Genomic DNA, 10,646 nt, shown 5'->3' with positions numbered 1-10,646 from the left:
GCAATGGAAACAGAACCTTCTAGAAGGTGGGAAACACTCATTTAGACAGACTGATGCTCATATTGATGATTAATAATTTAAGCTGCAAAAATCCTTGTAAAGGGATTCACAACATCTTCCCATCCCGAGGAACAGCGGGACCCTTACAAATCACTTGGTTCCTGGAAGGCCTCTGTTATGTCCCTGGAAGGTCTTTCAGGGTCCTATGCCACTGTGATCAGAACTGGTGATAGATTTGATATTGACATCAAACCAGAATTTCATATCTCAGACGTTCTTTACTGGATTACTTTTCTCTGAGGTAACTTAGGCCAGGCCTGTCCATGGAGCATGCATAACTGCTAGATTTGGAAATGTTGGAATTGTAACAGTTATTATTATTATTATTGTTATTATTATAATTTTAAGGGCAAAGAAGCAGACTCCCCAGTCCTCCCGTCTGGAGTGCGAGGCCTCGGGCTGCTGTGTTGGCTGGAGGAGGCGTGGCCGGGCTTGGTTGCTGCGGGGGCTGCTTGGAGGGGTGGCCTGGCTGCTGGGCTGCTGGATGGTCCCGGTGGTGGCTGCTGGGTGGAGCGGCTAGCTGCAGGCAGTTATCCGTGGTGGTTGCTGTGGCTGCCTCTCCCCCGGTCCTCCTCCAGACACCCTGGGTGCTACTGCTATCAGTTGGGAGAGGGCTGGTGCTACGGCCGCCTGTTGACCCGCTGGTGGCTCTTGTGCGTTTTCGGACAGCTCTGGGGGCGCCACTGTGTCAGTTCCCCTGCCACATGCCACCCGAATGGTGTTTTCAGGGCCCTCCAACACAGACACAGGCAGTGGTGGTTCATAACACCAGTTTATTGTAGAGAGGGGACGGATGGAACAAGCCGGGAGCAGCTGGACACATATCATGACAGGGCTCTCCCTGTGTGTGTGTGTGTGTGGAGATGGGCGTTTTACCTGTTGCTCCTTGATTGCTCTGACCAGCAACAGGCGTACAGTCACCCTGTTGCCCAGTTACCCGAACCCAAAACAGGTGTGGCTGCTTAAACCACACCACCCCCACACCACAATTCTCTCCGTCCATTTATTGAATTACACATTTATTTTCTATAAGGAGAGAAAAACAAAACAAAACAAAACACATTTTGTGTTTTTAATCTACACGGTTCATGAACCTGCTCTGTCGATATGCAAAGTACGCTCTGTTTGTTTTCCACGTTCCCACACACTAGAGATGATGTGCAGCTAAATCATTAAAATTATTCTCTCGTTTCTGTCAATCACCATCCGCCCAGTCTTCACCTCCATAACATCACTCCATCGACCAGCGAACGGACTGAGAGGAGGCTCGTTAAGGAGCATCAACGCCTCCTCCTCTGGATGGAACACGGGTCTGATGTTCTCCATCTGAACAGGGTTCCCTGAAGGCTTCCCAGCAGAGGGACCAGGCTGAACTGGGAACTGTGGAGAGGGGGGGCGAGTGAAAGAGAGGGAGGTTGGTTCAGGAACCCCCACCTCAACACCTTCCCTCCTCTGCTCTGACTGAAGTCAGAATCAAGCCAGGATGAAACGCTGAATGAAACATCCCTCCAGTCCTGGAGCCAGCACAGGTCCTGGAGCCTGACGAGTCCTGGAGCCTGATGAGTCCTGAAGCCTGATGAGTCCTTGAGCCTGGACGGTTCTGGAGCCTGAACAGTCCTGGATCCTGGACGGTGCTGGAACCTGAAGAGTCCTGGATCCTGGACGATCCTGGAGCCTAACGAGTGCTGGAGCCTGGACAGTCCTGGAGCCTGAACGGTCCTGGAGCCTGGACGGTGCCAGAGCCTGAAGAGTCCTGGAGCCTGGACAGTCCTGGAGCCTGCACGGTTCTAGGGCCTGGAAGGTGCTGGAGCATGAAGAGTCCTGGAGTCTGAAGAGTCCTGGAGCCTGGATGGTGCTGGAACCATCACGGTTCTAGGGCCTGGATGGTGCTGGAGCATGAAGAGTCCTGGAGCCAGAAGAGTCCTGGAGCCTGGATGGTGCTCGAGCCTGAAGATTCCTAGAGTCTGGACGGTCCTGAAGCCTGGAGAGTCCCGAAGCCTGTACGGTCCTGGAGCCTCCAGCTCCTCCAGCGGGAGCCTTTTATCTGAGAGTGGAGTGAGGTTCGGGGTCGTTGCCCTTGGCAGATCAGGTATTGGAAGGAACAAAATAAACCAAATGGTTTATTGATCGCTGCTCAGCCTGAAGATCTGATGTGATGAGATGTTAATGAAGCCTGAAGTCCTGTCCTGGAGGAGAGGAGGGGACGGAGAGAGGCAACCTGTCAGGAGACGACACCTTCTGCCGTCTACCTGCCATGGTCCAGTCGTTTGATTGGATGAGAGGCTTCACGAGGGACTGATCATTTACACTGACTGGAACATAATATTTATTTACTCTTCACAACAGAGCAGAAATCAAATCAGGGTAATGATTTACAGATCTTCACCTGGTAACATCCACCCATCTAGTCCTGGAAACAAGATATTTACTAAGTTCAGTCCTGTCGTCCCTGAGAAAACACCCCCAGTCCAACCAAACAATGAATGCGGCTTCCATCTCAACGTTTCGGGCATAAAGTTGCTGCTTCCCACTGAATCTGGACAACTTTTATTAATTAGTGGCATCAGTAGAAATTGATCAGAGTCTTTGAGCAGATTATCAAACGCATTTGAGAGAGAAACTCTATCGATCGCGCAGAGCGGCTGCTTAGCGTCGCCGCTGAAATCTCATTAAGCGGAATCTCTGCTCCGTGCACCGTCTCCACACACAGGTTTTTTTTTTAATTACGAGGCTTTCTGCCGCCAGGATCGATGGCTGTGAATCCCTCTCCCACATCCGCTGCCACGGGGAGACAGGTCGAGGTCCAACCTGAAGGCAGCGTCCCTTAGAGGGTCGCAGATCCCTTCATGGAGGGACAAACCCGGTCTGCCACCGACGTCTTCCATTTTCAGGGTCACAGCAGCCCAGGTTCCAGGAGAATTTATTCAGCCTCTAAACAAAGCCCACGCAGGCGCACCGCGACAGCGTCTGTGGAAATGAGATGACATGTTTTTTTAAAGTGAAAATAATGTTTGTTTGTTTTTTTTAGGGTTTCGGTCTCCATGGCTGCACACCGTGAGTGGAGAGCTGAGCGACTCCATGTTCCTGCTCCATCTCAGGGTTGCTGAACCTGGGCTTTCTGCTCCACTCCTGAATGGTCCAGCCAAACGGTGATCAGACAACAATGAAATTCGCATTTCCAAAATCTACCCTACCCTACCTACCCTCGAGGTCTGAGGACGACTTGGATGAGAAGGCGTCTCCAGCATTTTACGTTTCTCATTGATTATTTAATGTTTTGTCTATGCCAATCCCCGCTGCACAATTCCTGTCAAATAACAGATTTTAGCACCAGAAATAAAAAGTGTCACGCTTTGGAAGCAAGTAAGATTTCTCCGCGCCGCCACGCCCACTCAGCTGCCACACCCATTCAATCCATCCATTGTGTGTGTCACGTTGGGGTGTTAAAGCTCTTTCCCTCCAATGCCTGCGGGCTCTTTCCAATCACAAAGATTAGTGCTTCAAGTCCACCACGGATGCGAAGGAAGAAATATGTCTTTAAACTCCAGGGTTTTTTTTGTTGTTTTTTTTTTTAATTTGGCTGAGTTTAGCTGCAGGCGGAACAGGAAACAAATTCACCAACGTGTCACGATAAAACAGTTTCCAGTGATCAGAGGACGCTCAGAACCTCCCGTTAGAAGCTGTTTACTCACAGCTCTGTAGGAACGAGTTACTTTACGACTGCATTTCTCTGGAGATGATACTCATATACATTATATGTATATATTTTACATATATAATGTACAGTGTCAACCGCTTATAACGATCAAAAAGTTTGGAACAGCAACATTCCTTTACAAATGCTGTTTAAATTATTTGCTTATAGTCATCAAGTTGTCCACTTACAGTGTTATTTTTGGGTCTTTTCATACATTGGGAATTTTTTTTTGAACTACGGTAATTCTATTTGTTTTCCTTTACTCCCATGATCCTTTGCCTTGCAGTAACCTGACTGTAGTGGCGGTGCTGTGCCAGGGCTTGCCGATGCTGTAGGCCTGTCAGGAAGTTACCCTAACCCTAACCCTAACCCTAACCCCCCAAGGTTTTCTCACAATTTTACACTTTCAATAAACACTTTAAATCCGGTCCGACAATTATTTAAGCTAAATTTAAGTAACATTTAATTACATTTAAAGTCGTATTTATTTGAGTAAAAGTTGAAGTAAAAGTATATAATTGGTAAAACTTTAACTTAAATGCTAATGGAGAGAGCGTGATCTCCATTCCGCTGCCCATCGCCGTTTTGCCAACAAAAAATAAAAATAAAAACAGTGTTTCTATTTTAGATGTATTTATTTTCCTCTGATTCCTAATCGAACTAAACAACACTAAATAAAATTAAATTTGACACTAAATGAATTGATATTACAGTAACTGTTTGATGTAGTACTTTATTATCCAGTCAAGTTGTCATTGGGTAGAGTACTTTGGTATCAGTACTTGTACTTGAGCATCATCTCAGAGTACGCAGCTGTTATCCGTGAAAACCACCCCCGTTCTTGCAGCCCAAACGCAGGTTGTCAACTTGATTAGTGGCTTTTGAACGTCAGAGCATTACTTGCTCATTACATATATATTGATAAGGAGTAAAATGTCTAAATTCAATTAGCCACAAGATCCTCCAATGCAGCACCCTGCATCCATCATCCAGCCTCTGATGAAGCTGATGACTACATTTAGGACGGAGCGTTCGTATAGGCGCTCTGGGGACAGAACGTGAAGAAGATCCAGTTAAAACCTGCCGCGACGGACCTTCCTGCCGCGACGGACCCAGTCCAGAAGTCCCAGAACGGAAGCCAATCCAATACCAACTCAATACCGCTGAGCCAGGAAGGGGGCGACTGGAAGGTTATCGATGGGCCGTCCAGAGGGTTTCTGAAGCTCGTGTCCAAACGTCTTCCTCAGGAGCCAGCGGCTGTAATTAGCTATGGATCCAGCCCCGCCCCTCACCGGGTGAATAACGTGAAGTCGTTTATTCAATGGAGTGAAAGCGATCGCAAGTTATCACAGCGGGTCTTACTGCTGATCCAAATCAAACTCTGCTTCATGCCGTGTTCCAGGGTCTGTGACGGACTGAAGCCATTTTGTTAGTGGTGCCTGGATCAAAGGATAAAGAGGAGGTGGTTTCTGAGAGGGTCCATTGGAAGAGGCGGTCCATTAAAAGAGGAGGTGCATTAAAAGAGGAGGAGCATTAAAAGAGGAAGTGCATTAGAAGAGGAGGTGCATTAGAAGCAGAGGTCCATTGGAAGAGGCGGGCCATTAAAAGAGGAGGTGCATTAAAAGAGGAGGTGCATCAGAAGAGGAGGTCCATTCGAAGAGGAGGTCCATTAGAAGAGGAGGTCTATTAGAAGAGGAGGTGCATTAGAAGAGGAGGTCTATTAAAAGAGGCCCCGAATATGACGGCTCGTTTACAGGACACGACGGGAGATTGAGGTCACATTTAGATGACATCATCACTGCAGCCACACGTTTGAAACATCAAAGTTAAGGAGTTTATTCCACGTTTCAATGTGTTGTGGTTAGAAACGTTGGATCCAAATGTGAAAAGGTGTTTGAGGACCTTCACACTTCAGTGAATGCTTAATGTGCAGAGAATTCTCCTCTTGTTTCATCTCCCTCTCTCTCTGTCTCTCTCTCTCTCTCTCTCTCTCCGTTCACGGCTCAATCCGGTCGTGTTTGCTATTTCCAGTGTTTGCTCCTGCAGCCCACAGTAATGAGGCCTTCACAGAGCAGCTGCTAGTGAGTTGGGGCGGGGGGGGGCGCGGAGGGCTGTATAATTTTATGTGAGAGAACATCATTAAATTTACTGAAAGTCTTTGTGCTTTGAAGAGGACCAGCCAGGACTTCCTTCCTCTCCCCCCGTCCCTTCCCGCTCCACGTACTTTGCATTTCTCTGTGTTTAGTATGAATGAAGGAGCAGGAACATCACATCAACTATTCACGGTGCTCCGTCTGTAGTCGCAGGTCAGTGCTTTTAATTGGGCTCCTTCAAACAGCGAGTTCAGGAGTTTTCCAGCATCAGAACGTCTCGAGGCCTCACCTGCCTGAATCCCCGACAATCCTCGGCGCTTGGATGAACACCTGTGCAAACACCTGCCACGGACCCCAGTGGGCTCCTTGTGGGCACAAAGAGAACCAGCTCAGATCCTTTTCAATGAGCAGCGGGGGCTTCTGGGTGGCAACAGAACGGGGATTAGGTATCAGGTTCTAGGTTGCGGACCAAGTCCTTCTATCCAGAACAGTCTAAACGCTGTGGCTATGGAGCGGCGTGCGGGGCGGCGTGCGGGGCGGCGTGCGGGGCGGCGTGCGGGGCGGCGTGCGGGGCGGCGTGCGGGGCGGCGTGCGGGGCGGCGTGCGGGGCGGCGTGCGGGGCGGCGTGCGGGGCGGCGTGCGGGGCGGCGTGCGGGGCGGCGTGCGGCGCGCGGAGCGGCGTGCAGCTCTGAGGATGGAACCAGAGTCTCAGGTCTCATTTTGGGAGATGAAAGTCTGGAAATATATACAGTAGAGCAGAATCATCCATCAAGCAGAGGAGCCTCCTCCACGGGACCAGATCCAGCAGAGTCCATCACATTCTGCGTAGACAATATACTGAGTACTAACAGAGTACTAACATAGTACTCCAGAAAGAGCTCCAGGAAGTGACTGTGATGATGGTCTGTAGACCGTAGTGAAGCAGAGTTCAGTGTTAATGAACCGCCCAGTGTTGTGTCACGTGTCCACTCCAGTAATCCTTCTGGACGCTATAATCCCAGTTTAAACATGTGGTGAAGGACCTGCCTCCACAACGACAAAGCAAACAGAGAAAGCTGAAGACGTCTCCAAATAAAGAGCTGAACATGGAGCTAATCTGATAATCCAGCGACACTGAAACCCCTGAAGCCCAGCGCAAGTCCGAGCGCCTGACAGGGGTGAGTGGGCTGCACAGAACAGTGCTATTACTCTTACATTACTAGTAGTGTACCACTACAGTAGTCGCAGTAGCAGCAGTAGTAGTAGTATTCATGTTGATAACACATATTTATCAACATTTGCATTGAGTATAAATGCCACTAATAGTATTAATATAATTGAGTAGAAAAGCAACTTCATAATATTTGTGCAACTCAGACACTGTAATTAATGTAGACTGGCTGCACCGGCCTGCAGGGGCGTGCACGGAGGTACTGTGTTTTGTTGCAGTACTCTGTGTTAAGTGCCCTTACTGAACGTGCAATGAGGTGAGACAGCAGAGACAGGGCAGAGTTGCACTCACTGTCAGGAGGAGGAAGGAAGACCTCTCTCTTCCAACTCCACAGAGAACCTGGATAGATGAGTGTTTGAGTAGGATCCAGTTGGCAATGGTCTGGTGTCTGAATTGTACGGCAATATGCAAAGGGTCGCCTCCCAATCACTTACTCCCTTAGCAAGGCAGTGGGAGGAAGAGTTGGGAATGACCATATCAGATATAAATTGGCAGTTTGCAATCACCTGGGTTCACTCATCATCAATATACATGAGACATGGTTTGTTGCAGTTCCAGGTCCATCAAGTACATTTATCTGGTAGCAAGCTGTCAAACTCCCCCCCAGTTTAGACCCAACCTGCATCAGGTGCGGTCCAGACCTAGCTAACCTCAGTCCCAAACTGACCCCATTCTGGACACATATGTTAAATACCTTTACATTCATGTGTAATATGGTTATTGATCCAGTTCCACTGACTGCATTGTCTGGTGTCGTCCTGCAGGGAACACCGTCCACAACCTAACAGGCTGAGGCTGTAGTGTTCTCCACTACTTGCCAGACGTCTGATTCTCCTCGGTTGGAAGAAAGTTTTTAAAAATAGATAAATAAATAAATGAATAAAATAAAGTTATGCCACTATCTCACAGGCGCTGGGTGGAGGAGCTCATTTCATGAACAGCTTAAATACACTGCCCGATGCTCCACCCAAAAGTATTATACAGAAAGGTCTGGCAACCATTTCTGACCTATTCTTTATTTTTTTTAATTTGAATTCCCCTTTACAAATACAAGGTAGCCAACCCCTTTCTATTGAATTTCATTGTTATTTATATATTTATTTATTAATTTATTTATTAATTTATTTGTTCTCAATTTTGATTTGCCATTTGTATTTTGGTTTTGTTTCAAACAAAAGTGTCAACTTCATAAGGTTCATAATGACGAGCAGTAACTTGTTTGGATGTTTCTATGTCTGTGTTATTTTGGAGTTTTGAGAACTACTGTGAGTGTACAATATATGTGAAAAATCAATAACAATATTTATAGGAATGAAGGAAGGAAGAAAAAGGAAGGAAGGATAAAGGAAGGAAGGAAGGAGTGAAGGAAGGATGAAGGAGGAAGGAAGGAAGGAAGGAAATAAGGAAGAAGCAGGAAGGAGCGAAGGAGGATCAGATTTGGGAATGGTTGGTGGGAAAAGGGGAAAGAGCAGCTGATTGGTATTCCTACGGCGCATTGGGAGTTGAGAGCGTTGAACCCCGACTCTCCACGTGAAAGATTGATGGATCTTAAACACCAAACATTAATCTTTCACAGGATGTGTCCGAGAAGAAAGGCTCCATGAGGAAACTTCATTTTCAAACTATAAATTTCCCTGAGTATTAATTTTCTGCTGCTCGGAACACGACGCGGCTCACGTCGGACGCAGGGACGAGATTAACAGGAGATCAGGTTAATAGAAGAATCCAGAAAATAACTCCTGAGAGGAAGGTTCATGCTGCTGAACGCTGCGGCCAATCAGAGGCTGTGGTTGATCTAGAGGGTCCACGTCTGTACGGCTCATCAATACTTTTACGTCTCCCAGTTGTTAGTCATCCCCCCCGCCCCCTCGCCATGGAAACGGCTCCTGAGCGCTGTTCACTACGCAGAAACACAATCAGCTAAAGTGGAGACGTGTCCACATTTATGAAGCCATGATTTGTTCTCGCGAGACTCGCGGTTCTAATGGCATCTAAAAAAACGTTGGGGGCTGACAGGAAGGTCAAACAGAATAGGAAGTCAGTCCCACTGCTGCCCTCAGCTGGCTGCTTGCAGACCAGCCTCAAACTGCTTTGTTTTTCCATGTAAGTCAATGAGACCAGAGACCTGCTGCTAATACTTGGTACAAGCAGAGGAGCGTGATTGCAGGTCCAGAAATCCCTGCTTCCATGTTTTCTTTCTGGGTTGATGGAAATGAGCAAATCCACATGGTCAACTCTCAACCCTGGAGTGAAATTTGACTTTCTAGATCCAGACTAGGATTTTGTTTCTTGGCCACATCTTTGTTTAGTGGCAACATCTTCCCTTCATGTTCACGGTGTGATCTGCATTTACTCACTGATGAGACGCTTTTATCTAAAGCAACTTCCATGACAGGATAGAAACAACCAATGGAATTTAAACATGATCCTGCTTCTAAATTCAATCAGGTACAAATGCAAGATGCTGGAAGGAATCATAATAAAATTGTTAGTTGTTAGGTGTCCCCGGAAGAGCAGGGTCTTCAGGAGTGCTCGGAAGAGCAGGGTCTTCAGGTGTTTCCGAAAGAGCAGGGTCTTCAAGTGTTCCCGGAAGAGCAGGATCTTCAAGTGTTCCCGGAAGAGCAGGATCTTCAAGTGTTCCCGGAAGAGCAGGGTCTTCAAATGTTCCCAGAAGAGCAGGATCTTCAAGTGTTTCCAGAAGAGCAGGATCTTCAAGTGTTCCCAAAAGAGCAGGGTCTTCAGGTGTCCCTGGAAAAGCAGGGTCTTCAGGTGTCCCTGGAAGAGCAGGCTCTTCAGGTGTTCCCGGAAGAGCAGGGTCTTCAGGGGTTCCCGGAGGAGCAGGGTCTTCAGGGGTTCCCGGAAATTGCAAGGTCTTCAGGTCTTCACATCTTTGTTTAGTGGCAACATCTTCCCTTCATGTTCATGGTGTGATCTACATTTACAACTTCCATGACCGGATTTAAACCATGATCCTGCTTCTAAATTCAATCAGGTACAAATGCAAGATGCTGGAAGGAATCATAATAAAATTGTTAGTTGTCAGGTGTCCCCGGAAGAGCAGGGTCTTCAGGTATACCTGGAAGAGCAGGCTCTTCAGGTGTTCCCGGAAGAGCAGGGTCTTCAGGGGTTCCCAGAAGAGCAGGGTCTTCAGGGGTTCCCGGAAATTGCAAGGTCTTCAGGTGTTCCCGGAAGAGCAAGGTGTTCAAGTGTTCCCGGAAGACCAGGGTCTTCAAGGTTCCCGAAAGAGAAGGGTCTTCAAGTGTTCCCTGGAAGAGCAGGGTTTTCAGGTATTGCTGGAACAGCAGGGTCTTCAGGTTTCCCTGGAAAAGCAGGGTCTTCAGGAGTCCCCGGAAGAGCAGGGTCTTCAGGTGTCCCAGGAAGAGCAGGGTCTTCAGGAGTGCTCGGAAGAGCAGGGTCTTCTGGTGTTTCCAAAAGAGCAGGGTCTTCAAGTGTTCCCGGAAGAGCAGGGTCTTCAAGTGTTCCCAAAAGACAGGGTCTTCAAGTGTTCCCGGAAGAGCAGGATCTTCAAGTGTTCCCGGAAGAACAGGATCTTCAAGTGTTCCCGGAAGAGCAGGGTCTTCAAATG

The sequence above is a fragment of the Zeus faber genome, assembly GCF_960531495.2.
Source record: "Zeus faber genome assembly, chromosome: 19".
NCBI classification, from domain to species: Eukaryota; Metazoa; Chordata; class Actinopteri; order Zeiformes; family Zeidae; genus Zeus; species Zeus faber.
This window is presented reverse-complemented; position numbering follows the sequence as displayed.